Source organism: Triturus cristatus, chromosome 11 (genome assembly GCF_964204655.1).
Source record: "Triturus cristatus chromosome 11, aTriCri1.1, whole genome shotgun sequence".
Lineage (NCBI taxonomy): Eukaryota > Metazoa > Chordata > Amphibia > Caudata > Salamandridae > Triturus > Triturus cristatus.
Genome location: NC_140594.1, coordinates 268881997 through 268900072, shown reverse-complemented (window position 1 = coordinate 268900072; position 18076 = coordinate 268881997). Strand labels below are relative to the sequence as shown.

Below are 18076 nucleotides of genomic sequence, written 5' to 3'. Positions count from 1 at the left end.
CCCTTTCTTTCTTCGCTTGCGTGTTTCCTTCTCTTAAGAAAGTCACAAAGATATGGATGCCTTTCATTGCTGTCTTGCCGCCCCTGTTCTTTTCAGTGAATTCTTGCCGGCTCAGTCCCTCCCCGCCCCCACCCTCGGTTTACAGCTCCAATCAACAGTGAACAGCTTGCTGAAGCACCGTTAGAGCATTTTCAGAAATCTGTAAGCACTGTACTGGAATGTTAACTTCTTTCCATAGGAGCTGGCAGAAATATGTAAACTGAAAACACAATTAACGTAAAAGCAAAGCATGGCCATAAACTTGTATTTGAACAGAGGCTGAACACGTTGCAAAGCACTGTTTTTTATAGATCTCCTAATGTGCCAAGCAGCTGGATCTGGTGACCAGTTGTAGTGATTTTTAGATTTGATAGATTCTCTCAAGCGCTATTCCATTCTACCACCCTACTCTTAACCCCTTCTGTGCCACGCCCTTTCCCCCTCCTGTGCCGGGCGTTTTATTAGTGGGTGGGGTTCATGACGAGATAGTCTCGTCATGGGCACAGCGCGACTGTGCTCCATGACGAGACTATCTCGTCATGGGCACTGAAGAGGTTAACATATCTCACCCTCGTTTTCTTTCTTTCCCTCCCTTCCTTTTTAGGTCTCCCCAGAGCCAGCGCATGTAATCTTGTTGCTTTCAGCATTCCACGGAGTGTTTTCATTTTCACCCCCCCGTCGCCTCTTCCCCCTCCCAATAAACCCCAGTTAGATCGCCCTCACATCAAAACATGCTTTATTTAAACACTACAGGGTCCATCTTTTGCTCCCCCCACCTCACGAACCTGCAAGCACTTCTCCTTTCAATCCTTGTATTTTTATATAATTGAAACAAATGTTTCAAAGCGCTTTACATGAGCACTAGTTCCTTTACAGAAATGTGCCCAAAATCACAGGATTTAGAGCCTCCGCCGATACTCAAACCAGATTCCCCAGCTTTCAAGTCCGGCCACTAGCCATTACTCCACATCCTGTCCCCTGTCTTTTGTTTTTGCCATTCTGTCAGTCACTCTTTTTTGCCTGTCACTCCGAGAGGAAAGAACAGTTGATTCAGGGCAGAGACCTTCATTCGTGCTATATAAAAATGCAAAACTATGGATGAATAATCTGGTGAACGTACATCGCGCTGCCTAAAGTATCTACAGCCTAAAAGCTGCCATCTGGGCGCATTTTATGCCAAAGATGGTCACAGAAGCTACATCAGAACTCCTCCCCCCTCAGAAGATATCAGGCACACATTTACACACTCCTGAAGGCTTCAGGAAGATGACAAGTGTTGCAGAAAATACATATTTGGGAGCAATGGGATTACATGATCAATCAGCATCACCACAGCATCAGTCAGGGACAGCACAGCATCACTCAGGGACAGCACAGCATCACTCAGGGACAGCACAGCATCACTCAGGGACAGCACAGCATCACTCAGGGACAGCACAGCATCACTCAGTGCTTCTTACACTTTTTAATTACAACTTCTCAGCATGCTGCACAGCAGCCACACTTCTCTACTGCACAGCTTAGAAACATTGGCAAAGTCAATAGCTCTACCTAAACACTTATAAGGCCCCCCAATGCACAGCCGATAGGTCTCGCCATTGGAACGTTATATGTGTTTAGTTATCCAGCACAATATCCTTAATTAAGCAATATCAAGTGTTGCATGGCTAAACACTTTTAAGGTCCCAAAAGCGAGACCTATTGGCCATGCCAATGCTTGTTTTTCTGAATGCTTTTGGGCAAGTAGCAAATTCATGCTTGCTTTTCAAGTTACCAAGAAGGCCTTTTATTAATAGTTTTTTGCATATACTTAATGACGTAGGCTGGTCTGATTCATGCTGTGTCTAAAAAGGAATGCTGTATAAATAATTGCTTACACTGCCATCTAGTGAGCAACCTCCTTCACGAACAATCAGCTTAAGCAACCTTTTTCTTCAGTGAAAGACTCGTATTGAATACAAAGTATAAAACACAACCTGTGCCTGAAAAATGCTCAAATGGCTTCACGCAGTGACACCACAGACCATATATTCAGAGAATGCGATCATCTGACACCTTTATTATTCTGTCTTTTTTGCCAAGTGCAAATAATATATTGGAAGTCTGGGACAGTTCCTTTCCAGTCTCCCACTAGTGTGCTGTTGCCATGCTCCTTATCAGAATGACGCACTAGTCCTGCCCGGCCTAGCACACCACAGAGAACAGTTAAGAAAAGGGGAAGGCCCGAACTTAAAGCAGTCGTCTAAGTCTGGGCAAAACCAAATTAGAAGAAAGCATGGAAATATTCTGAGTAATCTTCTGAAACCATGAATTTATAAACTCAAAGCATTACCATCGCTTACAAATTTACCAGGCTAACACGGACTCGGAAAATGGTATTAGTCCTCAAACACTAAACTAGACCATTCACGCCCTTGTACAGGCAGTAATTATGCAGGTGCGCAATGAAAGGGTGCACCCAGCAAACACATTCATCACCATGAAGTGTTGGCAGTCCGGACAAAGAACCCTCAAAGGCCAGTAGTGGGTACACATGCCTATTGCATCTCCGCATTTATGAGGTAACCGGCGCAAGACCCGCAGACACTGCATGTGCGAGCACAGACATAGCAGCAGCTTTTGTTGGCATCGCAAACACTTGCTACAGCAAAGCAAACGAGGAACGTCGGTAACAGAAAGGAAACAGAAAATAAAGAGCATTCACAAGGTAAATACTAACGTAGTACGGTGAAAATCCCAAAATCACAAATTCCTAATGAATATACAACACGTGCAAATGTTTTTGGAACATAAAAGTGTTAGCTTCTACTTTAGGTTGTTTCATAAGTGAGTAAATACTTCTGATACTCCATGAAAAGAACACCAATCACATTACAGAAAAGGTTATCTTCATATTCGAACTTGAGTGCAAACTGATGAAAGTGCTTCTCAAAGAAGGCGCGCCTGAGTAAGTCTGGTATTTTTATTTTCTTATATTTATGACTATAATACCTTCATCAGCTCATCCCAATTATTTTCAGGGATGAAAAATGGAAGTACTAGCAAGGCTGGGCTTACATTCCCCCACCCAACAAAAAAAGTAACATAATGGGGAGCCACAGCCAATGGGCAATAAGTTAAGTTTGGGAACCACCGGTCTAAGCAACAGAAAGAGATTGTGCCCTGGTTTACATGGGGGCGTGGCTCCATGCAAATGAGATAAAGCTTCTGCCTGAATGTTGCACATGGACAAAGTGGCCTTGGCTAGAGTTTGCACAAAATACAATAGCTTACCTAGAATGGCCGCCCATCACATAGGATGCAGGTGTAGGGTGTCTACAGGAATAGAAACAGTGTGCTGGGTGAACCATCGTCTAACTGTATCTGTTCTATTCTGTCTACAGCATGTACTGTTGTCGTCAAGTTAGAGCATACGTTGAAGATAGTCTTTTGGTTTTGTAAAAGACACACTCATCCAGTCCCTGCCAGAAGTACCGAACACAAGGGCAAGCAGGCACATATCAGAGCACGCCCTCTGCAATGCAGTGAAAATTCATCATGTTCCAAAGTCAGCTGCTTAGCTGCTAGACTACAACCCATCCCATTCTTTGTAAACTGAATGCTCAGAAGGTGAAGGTGTGCTGGCTACTAGAATTTGTTTTGGTTCCAATGAGTTGCCACCTTTTATTCCCTTGACTAAATGGGGCAATTAATTCTGTGTTGGATTGGGATAAATATTTGGGATGTCCATGGACAGCCGTCCTACATTCAGGGTCTCACTTGGAACCAACAGCAGCCTGGCACAAATGCTCGAACTTGTCCCGCTCACTTCCTCTCCTCGCGCTCTCTTTCCATCCATCCATTGTCGCTTTCTCTCCTGTCTTTTCTCTTTTTTGCCCTTTCTGATCGCGTTCTCTCACCTAACTCCCTCTTTCTTCTCTCTCGAAGTCTCCTGGTGCCTTCTGTAATTAAACTCCGGAAAAGGTGGCATAGCCACCAGGAGCGCCTCAGGTCTTACAAATGGCCACCAAAGGCTCCAGCTCACTGGGAAATGCCCGGTAGAATAAAAGGCTTGCCCAGCTCTACCTACATTTGAACATCAAATGAAAATACTCATAAAAGCATTACTGCTACTCAATAAGAATACTCTGGGGCATATTATCAAGCCAGGCGATAAAATAGAAAACTGCTGCTAAAACGGCGATAATGGGCTTGATAATATGCTCTATGGAATTCCAATTGAAGCCCATGTTAAATGTGAAGGACGTCTAACATGGGCTTCAATTGGAAATCCATAGAGCATATTATCAAGCCCATTATAGCCGTTTTAGCGGCAGTTTTCTGCCGCTAAAGCAGCGATAATTTTATCGCCTGGCTTGATAATATGCCCCTCTGTGCGTCAGAGCAACAATCATGCACAGGCTTGGCTTCAAAAACGAATTATTCATCATGCGGATTGTAGTTCAGAGTTTCAGTTCTCATTGCAGCCGACTGAAAGAATCAAAACAGACGCACCAGCTTATTTTACACTATTCAGTTCGAGTCAGTGCATTTACTTCCTTCATTCTCCTCATATTGAAGGGGATTAGAAAAAAATCAAACGACAGGTGTAAAACTCTTAGTACTAGGAATTATTTACTAATCATACAAGATGTTTATGAAGGCAAAAGGGGCTGCATCTGCTTATGACGAGTGTTTTACCGTCAAGATCTTTCCCAGCTAAAGGCATAATTTGTGCACATCTTACGCAAACACTTCTTTAGAAGTTCAGCAGGCACCTTCATAGCTGCAAATCAGCTTCCTTGATACTTAAGAAACTTCGCATTTGACATTTGCCCCAGTTTATAAGGCAATCTGCCTACTGGAAAATATCTAAACTACATTTTCTACTAGAGTCTAACCACCAACGTAAAGTATCACTCCTAGCCCAGATCCTGCCTCCATCATTGTGTTCTTTAATGTATACAAATCATGGTTGTTTAGTAGAAAACACATCAGTAGGCTTGCCCAGCACTAGAACACAAATCAGGACTGTAATAAAAAAGGTATTGAAGTTGCAAAAAATAATACATGCCACAAATTATTGCATTCATGCAACAGTAAAAGAGATCGGGTATAGTTAACTGGTGACAAATGCAAGTCATGAGTAATTACCACAGGAATTCCTAGTCCGATTCTCCCATACATTTCTAAAGTTGCCCTGAAGTGAGAGTAGGACCGCAACTTTGGAAGTAACATTAACTCGTACTCTATTTGATGTGCACAAATTGGGAATCGCCCCAGATTTTCAAGTCTCCAGATACTGGACTGTATGGTGAAATGTGGCCAGCACAAAGTTACTGTACAATAGCCTTGTAACTCATTTTTTTCTACTTCGCTTTGAAACATACTACCGTGCATACTGCAGATTATACTACAATACGAATATATTAAGAATTATGGCCACAGACAGTTAAAATTCGGCCTTTATAGCCTTTTTCAACATTGATACTGGACACCACTTCAATTGCAAAAGTAAGGCTCCCCACAAACTCAACATGCTGGAGATGTTTACAGGCCACTGTGACCTACTCCTTATGCTATGGTTGTGTCCCGATCTACACCCATTCTGCATAGCAGTACGAGAAATATTATCTAATTCCACTGACTTCTAGACAGTACCTTTCGATAGACCGGCCTTTTTGCAGGACACCTCGGACTCACTAAACATATCCTACCATCGAGAACGATGGCTCTTGGTAGCACTCGCCACAGCCAATGTATGGATCCTTAGATATTGGCACTCGTCCAACATGCAGGTAATGAATGCCTGGATCAAATTTATAGAATGCCTCCCCATGAACAAATCATATACGGGCTACAACACCAACAAAGCATATTTATTGACATACATGAACTATTCCCATGACTTAAGGAAAGGGATCGACTATGTCAAAGGGGAAAATCAGAACCACAACTATGTACTACTTACATTTGATGAGGGGCTCTAATCGATCGACTGGGTGGGACTTGCCTCGCTAGACACCTGGGTGTAATGCTACAAGATAGTGCACTGAATAGTAAATTATTGTGTGATGTCCTGGGTTATGTATGACAGATGCTGTCTTGTTCAATTAGGTCTCCACTTTACTTGTGTTCTTCGACTCAGCAACTCAGCTGTTTATCTCAGACCAGACCTCAAATGATTTTTTGTGCTGATGCGATGACAAATAATTGTATGTATATTTGGAATTTAGTTTTCAGTACTCTTAAAATGCAAAAAAATATTTATATCAAGGAATTTAAAGGTAACCAATAGGGCTCTGGTAGACAGCTATGCCACTGCTGGTGGCTGACTCAGGGTCATGGTGCAAAACCAAGCAGTTTGTTAAAAGACCGTGAGGCATTTACAATGAAGGTACGCTTTGGGAGTCGACACAAAGGACATCTGCAGTAAGGTTAAAATACTGAGGCAATATACAGGAGATGCCTTGTGCTCGTTCAGGAGTCCCCAAGAAACATCCAGATTGTGGTTTTAGTCCACATCAGCCAGAGGTTTAAACCCCAACTTAATAGAGAATCTATGGACTGGACAAAAATATACAAAGGAACAGGCCTTCTGCTACTAGAAATATAAACACATTGAGGCTCCGTTACAGTAACTGTATGAATGTAAAACCTGAACCATACTTTGAGGCACTAACCCCATTAGGAAATACACTGGAGACTAGGGAGAATACATTTTGGAGGCGATTCAATGAAGCAATACCCATTCAGTATAGTTAGAAAAGATATAGACCGGGGTAAGTGTGGTGTGGTAGGATATGGGTAGAAGTAGGACATGGTATGTATTATAACTCAAAGACGTCGTAACTTCAAAGTTGATTTATTTATAACACCCACCAGCTGTACATTGATTCCAGCAGGCTCCGTGGACATAACCGTCTCCACTACTCAAGTACATTCTTTCTGATGTCACAACATTCTCTTGAGTAGCCAAGACTTAAAGGGGAAGTTGAAACACATCTTCCCTATATAAACAATATACATAAAAATAACAAAGGAAAATAGAAAAAATATGAAAACAGGAAATTGCACTTACATTGTTTACATAAATAACTAATAGAGCAAAAGGCTAAATAAATACTGGACAACCCAAAATAATGAAGTAGAACAGTACTGATTCTACTAATATTTTACAAAGTAATCTTGCAGATACAATGGTGGCCTCCTGACTCTAGAATCATGAGTAGGTGAATCAGAACGAGGACAATCAACATTACATTTGGGAAACCTTGACTGAGGTAAAGAGCTTCTGTAACCACTCTCCCTTGAATATTTTGACAAACAAGACATACTCCATACATCACCCCCTTCAAGCATTACCACATTCCTCATCACTGATAATACGCCTAGGGCCAAAATATTTTGTTTCACCTTTAGGAGACCAAACTGCTTACTTCAAAAGCACAATATCACCTATTTTCCAGGTAGAATGACGTACTCCATTTTTTGTGTCAAATCTACGCTTATAATTATCTTGGTATCTATTAAATCTCCAATTACTCACAACACAACCCCTGTCTTTTACACTCAACCAAAGTGAATTTAACTTTGAACCAGCTGTTCTCCCCTTAAGTTTTTTGAACGGCGAGCATCCACTCACACTGTTAGGTGTGTTTCTTTGTGCCCACAGTTTTTCCCTAAGAATGGGCTTGAGTGGAACTCTTCTCTCCAATGCCATCTGAGCAGAAGCTCTAATTAATCTATTCATGCTCTCAACTAAACCATTCGCCTGAGGAGAATAGAGGGCAGTTCTTTGATGCGTGATGGAAAGCTCTTTTAAAAAATCTGACATCTCCTGGGAGGTGAACTGCACACTATTGTCTGAAACAAGTACACCAGGTACGCCTTTACATGTGAAAGCATCTTTTAAAAATTCAATAAAATTCTTAGTCACCACCGAATTTATACAAGCAGCAGAAACCCACTTAGAGGTATAATCAACAAGTACAACAACAAACCTCTCTGAAGGAGACAAGATGTCAAAAGGGCCTACAATATCCACAGCAAGCTTTGACCAAGGACGTTCAGGTATTGCAACAGGAGAAAGAGGAATAGTCCTCACATTCCTCGACTTGTCATTGCCTGCAAACATTACACAATCCCCGACGACACCTACTTGTCGATCAACTTCAGGCCACCAATAAGACTCTCTAACTCTTGCTTTGGTCAAGCTACGACCAAGATGACCCTCATGTGCTAGATTGATGATTTTCTCTCTTATATCATTAGGAGGTATCAGTCTTTCCCCCACGCAAAAGCTCACCTTGTACATTCTTTCTGATGTCACAACATTCTCTTGAGTAGCCAAGACTTAAAGGGGAAGTTACAACAGTATGAAACAGTCCTTTAAGCTCTCTTGATCAGGGCACAATTTAATTTAGAGGCTGACACACTGGTCTAAGGCAGTGACAAATGGAATTTCTTCTGTAGCTTGAGACAGCAATTGATGGGCTCACAAATGGCAAAACACACTGGGAAGTCATACAAAAGTATAACATATGTATTACTTTGGTCCTTGGGTACCCACTAGTGGCTCAGAATAGGTGTCCGTGGTTTGTCCTGATTGGGCCAATTACTGAGCAGGTGTTAAAAGTCGAGGTAACCATAGAAATGTTGTACAAGGCCAGTCTATTCAGATGCACAAGTAATAAATCCTGGGACGTAAATGGCCAGGTCAGAGTGTCTTTCCACCATCCTCAGGAATCTGGTCTACCTTCTCCCTTAATTGTAAATTCTGCAAGGATGGCCAAGCACTGGTATGGAGGGAGGACCAAGTTCCCAATGGAATCAATCGAAAATAAGGAAATTCATGTTACTGTGTATCAACATCAGTATATTTAAACTGATATTACCTTAACAGCAACCCAGGACCTGCCAGAGGTTGCAAGTCATTTTAACTGTGTCCAAACCATAAATATTAAAATATTTTGCCAATGCAGTTTACCATGAGCTCTGCAAGAATCGGCTCTGAGCCGGACCATCTTTACCTCAAACATGATCTCTCTAACCAGCATCATCTGCTCTCATGACACTAATGTCCTCTCCTTCGCCAACAAACGCAACTCATTCTCTCCCTCAAAGAAAAGACACATTGGGGCATATCAACAACAACCAGTGATAATTATATCTAAGCGCACTTAGCGCTAGGATAATTATCGCCGGCTAGCATTAATTTTTATCGCTGAGATAGCGTGCTATTAGCATCGCTTATCTCAATAGCGATAAAAATACTCACGCTAACAGGCTAACGTGAGATTATCGCTGGAAAGCCAGTGATAATCTCACGTTACCTTGTTGATAGGGACAGGCAAACTTAGCCAAGATATCCACCTTCCATAGGATATCATGGCTAAGTCAGAAAAATACCAGACGTAAAAAAGCAGCGTTAACCGCGGTTAGCGCTGCTTTTTTTGTCTCGAACAGGGTTAGCGACAATCTTGATAATAGGAGAAATTACGCTTAGCGGCATTTCTCCTATTATTTTACTCTGGAACGCCCCCTTTGCATCTCATTAGAGATGCAAGGGGAAGCGTAGAGTAAAAGGGTGCTAACATGCAAATTTGCATGTTAGCACCCTGTTGTTGATAGGGCGCTAGTTTTATCTCTCCTTTTTCGGCTTTTAAAGCCAAAAAAGCAGAGATAAAGCCCTTGTTGATATGCCTGCAAGTACCCGGATCAAGTTCAATGCCTCCATAGATTAAATCACCCACTGGATGAAGACCATCTGACTGAAGCTGAAAACTGACAAGACCAAAATTGTGCTCTTTTGGAAAAGCACTTAACGGTGGGACTCCACCTGATGGCAAACAGAGCTAGGGCCGACACCCACCACCCACACCAAAAACCTTGGGATCCTAATCAACCGCAAACTCAACATGACCAATAAAGTCAATGCTATCACCGCCTCAGGCTTCCATACCCTGAAGATGGAGAGGAAGATTTTCAAATGACTCCTAATGTACTCCCGAAAAACCATCAAACACAACCTTGTCACAAGCAAGCAGGACTACAGGTACACTATGCCAGGATCAACCAAAAACTCTCCAGATGGCTGCAGACCATTCAGAACTCAGTGGCCAGAATCACTCAACCTCCCACGACTCACTCATCACAGCACACCTTAAGGAGCTCCACTCGCTTCTCAAACACAAACGATACTCTAATAGAAAAACAGTAGGACGAGCCTTCTCCTACATCGCTCTTAAAGTGTAGTACAAACTGTCGCTACACATAGGAGACTCCTTTTCACTTCTTGAATTCTACAAGGATCTGAAGACCTGGCTTTCTACGTAGTCCCTCTAGACCTCCTCTAGACCTTAGGTTTGGCTAGACTCACACATGCTCAGTACCAGGATACCATCCTGGTTAACAGAGCGCTCTACGAATCTGTATGACATAACATGTCCACTACTGACTTTAACTAACTGTAATACCCCCTATGTAATATATGCTATGAAATGCCTATGTAATTGCCCTACACAGGGCTCACTACACAAAAGGTGAGGCTGAGAATTTCGCCGCTTAAGAGCAGTGTAAGCTGTGGTAATGAAAATGCTTTTTGGTACAACAGACAATGACCTTGCGTAGACAATAATTGAAAAAGTTAAACTTTCTGATAGAGGTGATGACGTACGCGGTATACTCTACTCAGTGAGCACTGTTGGACTCTCAACATGCACACAGTCAACTATGTTTTTAACAAATCCTTCGAGTAGTAGTCCCTGACCAAAACATCACAACCCATGGTTCTATGTGCTTCTTTTTGCTGGACCAAAACATATTCATTTTATGTATTTTACAAGTAAAACAGTTCTATTTGTGCCTTTGCCATTTCTTACTTGTATATATGTACACTGTGCATGCCAGTTTTACTTACATTCTACCTGCATTACAATCCTATTATTATAACCTTATACCCACTGCTGACAGATATACTGGTTTTTAAAGGTCCTGAACCCAATTTATAGGCCTGAGCTATAGGTAAGGGCCTATAGCGAGGGCTTTTAACAACCAGTATAGCCAGGGGCAGAAGGACTATAAGGCTATTAGAAGATTCTACCCACTGAGGGTAGAACGTTAAAGAGGAACAAACAGAAAGACAATCAATGGAATGTTGGAGCAGGAGGCTTATACCAGCCCTTATAAGCCTTAAGTCACTTCATTATCAATATGTAAATAAAGCTATTTAACAGCTGTTATTCGATGATCGCTTAACCTTACGTTTAACTACAATTATACTTTCATTTTTATTAATCTCAGTGAGGTGTATATTTTGTTTTTGGTATGTTTTCTATCGTTTTTTGTACTCCTTTTACAGTCTTACATTAAACCACTGCTGATCTGTCTGTGTTAAACATAGCATTTTTCGGGAATTCTTAGCCCTAGGTTACCGAGTGGCTTTTCCATTTTATTTTCACGCTGGCCATTCTTTTTAAGCCCCTCGCATCTGGATTTATTCCGGTTATATATTAAAGCAAGGTTGTACGCTGTATTCACAAAAATAATTCTACCTGTGTCTTATTACATTTGCAGACGACGTTCTGGTTGGTTTATCAGCGTCTGATCACTCCAATTTCTGAAGGTGTTTCAAAACTGTATACCACTGAAATGTACAAATACTGACATGGACAAATTAAAGATATGATTTTGTTGCCACGAGAACTCCAATATTATCACACATAGCTGCATCCAATATATTATCCAATTACACCACGGGGCTGTTTGCAGAAAACCAAAGATGGCTGATGCCGTCATTGGATATTTTTTCCCCAATAAGTGGTCCTGTAAAAATTATTACATACAAGTCGTGTTTCCTAAATCGGAGTGGTGACAATAAATTAGCGAGCTACCCTCATGGCTTTGTCCGAGTAATGACTGGAGGAGCTGAAACAGCAATGAATTAACAATAAAAGTTTGCAAGACTACCAAGATAACTGTCGGTCTTTCGTGAAAACTGTAGGTTAATTACACCTTGATATTTTTATTGTATAACTCGCCTAAGCACAGATCACTGCACCAATCACGCCTTTGTATTTATTGTACGGGTTTTGTCATAAATCTTTGAATCTCAGTCAATTCTCTGCATGCCTTATGAATACTCCTTTAATAATAATATTCGGCTGTTCCGCTTTATTCCTAATTTCTACACATACATTGTATTGTTACTGATGCTGTTACACAGTTATATGAATTTGCTTATTTTTTATTGAGTGGCTCATTGACAGATATACCTAGTTGCCATATGGAATACAGTGTCATCTTGTCTTTTTATAGAGCACGGAAACATTAAACATCAACAGAAAGTAGATCATGTTAGAACAGGAGACACTGCAGTACAGCGAGTAAGAAAACGATCGTGTCCATAAGCACTTGGGAAAAATAAGGACGTGCCAAGTAGCGCGACTTCTGGTCAGCATTGTGGGATATAAAGAGCTACGACAGGCATTTGAAAATTAACAATTCAATAAATGAAAGACGAAAGATAATTTGTGGTAGAAATCAATGAGGTCTCGTGCCTCAATGCGGCGAGCGGAGGTTAAAACCGGTATAAGGCTAGCACTGGTTGGGGGGTTGTCAATATTCATACAAGGCACTTGTGATGCTCTGTCCTGAACCAGACATTGGAATTAATTAATTAGGTTCAAACAGCCCTGCGGATGTTCACAAATCCGGCCATGCCCTGGGGGTAAAAACAAGCATAATTATGGTTATGTATGAAGGCAGTATCTATAGGGTCATGATTCAGAATAGAAGTCAACTGTCTTGTTCCACAATACACAAAATTGGTCACATAGCTCAGGGAAGACACAGGAATCTGCAAATTTGTGAACAGTTACAGAGTCGTGACGACGCTAAGCATAAACTAACGAAAGAAACCACTTTTCGACTACTTACACGTACCGTCCGTAACTACAGCACTAATGTTCGTGTTGATCTTTTAAAGAATGACATTTGTCCTAATTTCATACTTCCGGGATGAATGATGGCCAATCCCACGGCTGGTAGTCATCAGGGTGTGGGAGGGACTCATAATTTGTAAGGTCATTCAGGATTGGTGCTCTGCGGCATCTCATCCAATCCTAGTGTAACTGCCTGCCCTGTATTCTAAAAAGTGTTCTTTACCTGTGTGGAGTCAGTCGGCACTCGGCACTCAAGGCACTGAAACGTCACCTGCTAGTCGATAGGCAGCACGTGTCTTTAGACATTGGTGGCGATGGCTAGAGGTGGGCAAGCTAGTGAGCACTTCTGCCCCATGCCTTACTTTTCTTTAGCTGGAGATCCTCATAGACCACCGAGCCGAGTTTTTGTGTAATTTCTGCCTGCCAGAGCTGCCCTTTCCTCACTTAGCGTTATGGGCGAAATTAAGTCTGGCTCGCCATACTCTGAGGTGGCATCTTTAATTGTCAGTGTTTTGGAAAATGTGAAGGAGAGTGGAATGACGAGGGAGCACACTAGGGAGAAACATTGACTTCAGAATGCTGTTTTAGTTTCAGGTTTATTTATTTATGCTCAGCTAATAAAAGTCATTGCCCTTTCCTCACTTAGCGTTATGGGCGAAATGAAGTCTGGCTCGCCATACTCTGAGGTGGCATCTTTAATTGTCAGTGTTTTGGAAAATGTGAAGGAGAGTGGAATGACGAGGGAGCACACTAGGGAGAAACATTGACTTCAGAATGCTGTTTTAGTTTCAGGTTTATTTATTTATGCTCAGCTAATAAAAGTCATTGCAAATTGATAGAAAATATATATATAAAAAACATAGCGCACAGTTCAGTAATAAAGTTATGTTATGTTATGTTATGTTATTTATTTTTTTGTATAGCGCAACGGTTACTCAAAAAGAGAATCCCGGCGCTTTAGGTAAGGTGAACAGGTTACAAAATAACACAACACAGAGAAAACAGTTCAAAAGTCCACAAAAGAAACGGGGCTACAAGCAAACCTATTGAGAAAACAGCCAGGTTTTGAGGCCTTTCCTAAAATCAAGAAGAGTAGTCGCCCCCCGCAAAGGGAGCGGTAAGGAATTCCACATCTGTGAGGCCAGCAGACTGAAGGAGCGGCCCCCTAGGCGAGCCCTCTTCACACGCGGAACAGCCGCAAGAAGTAAAGATTCCGACCTCAACGCGCGAGTAGGATGGTAAAAAGCGAGTCTCTTTTGAAGATGTTTAGCTCCCACCGCATGGAGAGCTTTATAGGCCAAGGTCAGAGCCTTAAAGGCAATCCGTTTGCGGATGGGTAGCCAGTGTAGCGTCACCAACAACCCAGAGGCGCTGATGCGTCTACTTAGGCCAAAGATGGCCCTGGCCGCCGCGTTCTGTGCCACTTGAAGCCTCTGCAGCAAATACTCTGGCAGGCCCAGGTACAGGCTGTTGGCATAATCCAACCTGGAGCCTATCAGGGCCTGCACCGTCAGCCTCCTGTGCTCCTCGGACAAGAGAGGCAGAAACTTCCGCAACATTTTTAGCAGGCCGAAACAGGTGCCGGTTACCCCCAGAATCTGGGCTTTCATCGTCAGCCCCTTGTCCATCTTAACCCCCAGGTTTTTAGCCATGGGAGAAGAGCCGGACGGAGGGAACATGTTGATGGGCCACCAGGCCTGCCAGCTGGGCTCCGAATCGCACCCGAAGAAGAGTACCTCCGATTTATCGGAATTGCACTTGAGGCTGTGCAGTTGGAACCATGCGAACACAGCCCCAAGGCAATTCTGTATACTCTCCCCGTCAAAGTCAGCACCCCTCTCACATGAGAAGAGGAGCTGAGTGTCGTCGGCATACGACACGATCCGGGCACCAAAAGACTCCGCCACCGCCGCCAAAGGGGTCATATAGATATTAAAGAGGGTCGGGCTCAATATAGAGCCCTGAGGGACCCCGACTCCCAAAGGCGGCATTACAGCGGTGTCAGATGATGTCCAGATCGTTTGCCGGCGGCCGGCCAAGAAGGAAGAAAACCATTTGAGCACCGTTCCCCGCAGGCCAATCTCAAAGAGTCTTGCGAGCAGGCCCTCATGGGGGACGGTGTCAAAGGCCGCCGACAGGTCCAACAACACCAGCATGACTTTGCCCCCGGAATCCAGCACCCCTTTGATGGTTTCCGAAACCTCAAGGAGCGCGGTCTCGGTGCTGCGGTTTGAGCGGAAGCCTGACTGGGAGTCGTGCAAGATCTCATGAGACTCCAAAAAATTGGAGAGCACCGACTGAACGTGCTTTTCCAAGATTTTTACAAAAGCCGGCAGCAGCGAGATAGGCCTGTAATTGGCTGGGGCTTTCGGGTCAAGTCCCGGCTTTTTAAGCAACGGGATGACCATTGCCTGCTTCCATGATGGCGGCACCTCTCCCGAACTCAACGACAGGTTGAGAAGAGGGTGAGCCAGCGAATTAACCACCTCCGCCAATTTACCCAGAAGCTTAGCTGGGCAGGGGTCAAGCGGAGACCCAGATTTTAAATTGCCCATGAGCGCAAGGGAGGCGGAGGCTGGTAGAGATGGAAACTCAGCCAATATGGCGCCCTGCATGACTGGGGGGGGCATACCCGCCTCTGGCACCGGCAACGTGACCGGTCCACTCGAAGGAAAGGAGTCCAGGATGAGTTTGATCTTGCCTGTAAAAAAGCACGCCAGATCTGCTGCCCAGGATTCTACAGGGCCCTCTTCCGAGGCGGTGGTCCGAGGTGAGATGAATTCTCGAACGATAGTAAAAATCTCCTTACTGGAGTTCGAAGCTGCTTCGATTCTCCCCGCGAAATAGGCTTTCTTTTCGAGGCGGATATCGCGGTGGTAAGCTTTAACCACAGCCTTGTAGGCAGACCTGTCCTTGCTGTCATAATGTGCCCGCCAGGCCCTTTCGGCTACCTTGCACTGCTGCCGCGTAGCCCACAGAGCCGTGGTAAACCAAGGGGCCGAGACCCGCTTAGATGTCGAGCGGGGGGGCAGAACAGGGGCCAGGTCATTCAGCCTCTCCGTCAGCCACTTTTGCAGGGCCTCCAAGTCGCTTTCTAACTCGCCAGACAGAGGGCAAGGGTGAGTCGCAGCAGCCTGGGCCAGCATCTCAGGGGTCACCCTGCTAAATGCTCTACAGGCTCGTCCCCTCTGCTGTGAGACAAGGTTCGACGCCCTAAGTGCTAGTTGCAAATAGATATCACATATGGAATTTCTTGAAAGCAATAAAAAGATGGTGTCGGACACTGCCGAAGCACCAGTTGTACAAACATTAAAATATCAGTTCATCGTTATTAAAAAAAGTTCATTCAAGGTGCAGTCGGTATTTTGCCTAAATTGTTTTTGTGATTTTGGTATGTCAAACTAGCAACTGTTTTCAAACGTTTTAATCTAAAATTCAGAATGATATAAGAGTTTGTTTAAAAATCTCAGGGGCAGATTTACAAGCCCAATACGCCACTTTTGCGCCACCGTTGCATCACTTTTGTGACGCAGCGGTGGCGCAAAGCCAGCGCCATGCTGCAAGGTATTTACAACATGATGCATCTAGGGAGATGCGTCACATTGTAAAGCCCTGCGCCACATGAAACCTGCGTCAGGTTTCATGTGGGTGTTCAGACCCGGGGGGGGGGGGGGCGTTCCGGCGCAGGAACGTTCGCCTCGGAAAAGTGGCTGAGTGAAATCCACAAGATTTCACTCAGTCACGTTTTTGACCCCGCTGCGTCAAAACCTTGCACCTGCTTGTAGCAGGCGTGAGGAGTGACGCAGCACAGCTAGTATAGGGCGCCCCCGAGCAGTGCTGGAATTGCGCCGCGCTTGTGACACAACTCCAGCACTGCGTCACCTATACGACATCAGATGCGTGACGCATCTGTCTATTTTTGCGCCATGGTGCGCCGCATTGTAAATGCGGCGCATCCATGGTGGCGCTAGAGGTGTCTGCCGTGACGCAAAATAACTGGTGCATCCCTGCTGATATGCAGGGATGCGACAGTTATTGTAAATCTGCTCCTCAGTCTGCCGTTGCTCTCCTGGTGTGACTTAAAGTTGCTCTCATTGTGGTGTGACTTAAAGTGCCCGTGTGTCAAGACGTAAGCTCGTTCCTTGCTGACTCGATAAACCCAGGCCTTTCTTGAGTTTTTAATGTGAAGTCCTGGTGTCTAGTTTCTGCCCATTAAATGATGGTGTGCGCTTTCGGTGAGCGCTCGTGCATGTTACCTGTTTATCGGTACTTCATGGGTATGTGCATAATCGAAGGGCAAATGGGAATAGTGAGCAACAGTTTATGTTCCGGAAGTAACTGATGGAGTGAGGGCTCGTATGCAGTTTGTCGGCTTTGCTAAAAAATGTGACCCGGCCACAGATAACTGGAGGATGAGAGTTGTTGAGCAGAAAATCTATGGCTGCTCGAAGTGTACGAGTTCCTTGTTTGATCCATGCTTGAAGAAGGAACTTCCGGCGGTCATCAATTAGGGCTGGACAGATGCAGAGAAGATGAGATAAATTCTCCCAGGGTTGGCCGCTTAGCCGACACTCATGACGCTGGATCATGTCGACCATGGCGGTAAGAGATCCAATAATGAGAAGTTCCCCATCCTGATATGGCAATACTTAATTTTGAGATTCATAGCAAAACTGTAGGTGAGATATTTTTGCATCTCACTTGTGTTATAGCTTCTCTGTATAAAATGGGCGTGCTTTCTGGCCATCAGGATCCTGCGGTCTTGCACAAATGATGTTTTTTGAATTGCTCTGTTTAACGCCTTCTTAACGTTTTGGTGTGAAAGGTTTTGGGTCCAGAGAGCTGTGACTGTTTTAAGTTTGAGAGCCTCATAAAGGGCGACAATCCAAGGATTTTGAGGGACTGGATAATTCGTTTTGGATGCCTCTTGCCAAATTAGATTTTTCAGTGTTCCCACTTTGCCAGCAGGCGTGGCATATAAATATTGGAGGGTGCAGGCCTTTTGTGCCAGGTCTTGATCGTGTAGCACAAATTCCAGTCTAATCTGGGCAGCTGCAGTTTGATTTGGGAGTTTGAATAATGCTCTAAACACCCAACTCTGAGATTTGTTCAGA

General features: G+C 43.8%; 1 protein-coding gene across 3 annotated transcripts in view; it reads right to left on the bottom strand.

Annotated features, from left to right (window-relative positions):
• The window catches only part of LOC146783991 (rab5 GDP/GTP exchange factor-like), a 161950-nt gene extending 148896 nt beyond the window's left edge, over window positions 1–13054 (bottom strand). Inside the window, exon 1 of one of the 3 annotated variants that reach the window (XM_085633191.1) lies at window positions 12964–13054. The gene's annotated coding sequence lies outside the window, so the exon portion shown is untranslated. Of the gene's footprint in view, window positions 1–11573; window positions 11593–12957 lie in introns of those variants that run through there. The other 2 variants (XM_085633192.1, XM_085633194.1) reach the window with 2 other exon arrangements.
• Between the last annotated feature and the right edge of the window lie 5022 nt (window positions 13055–18076).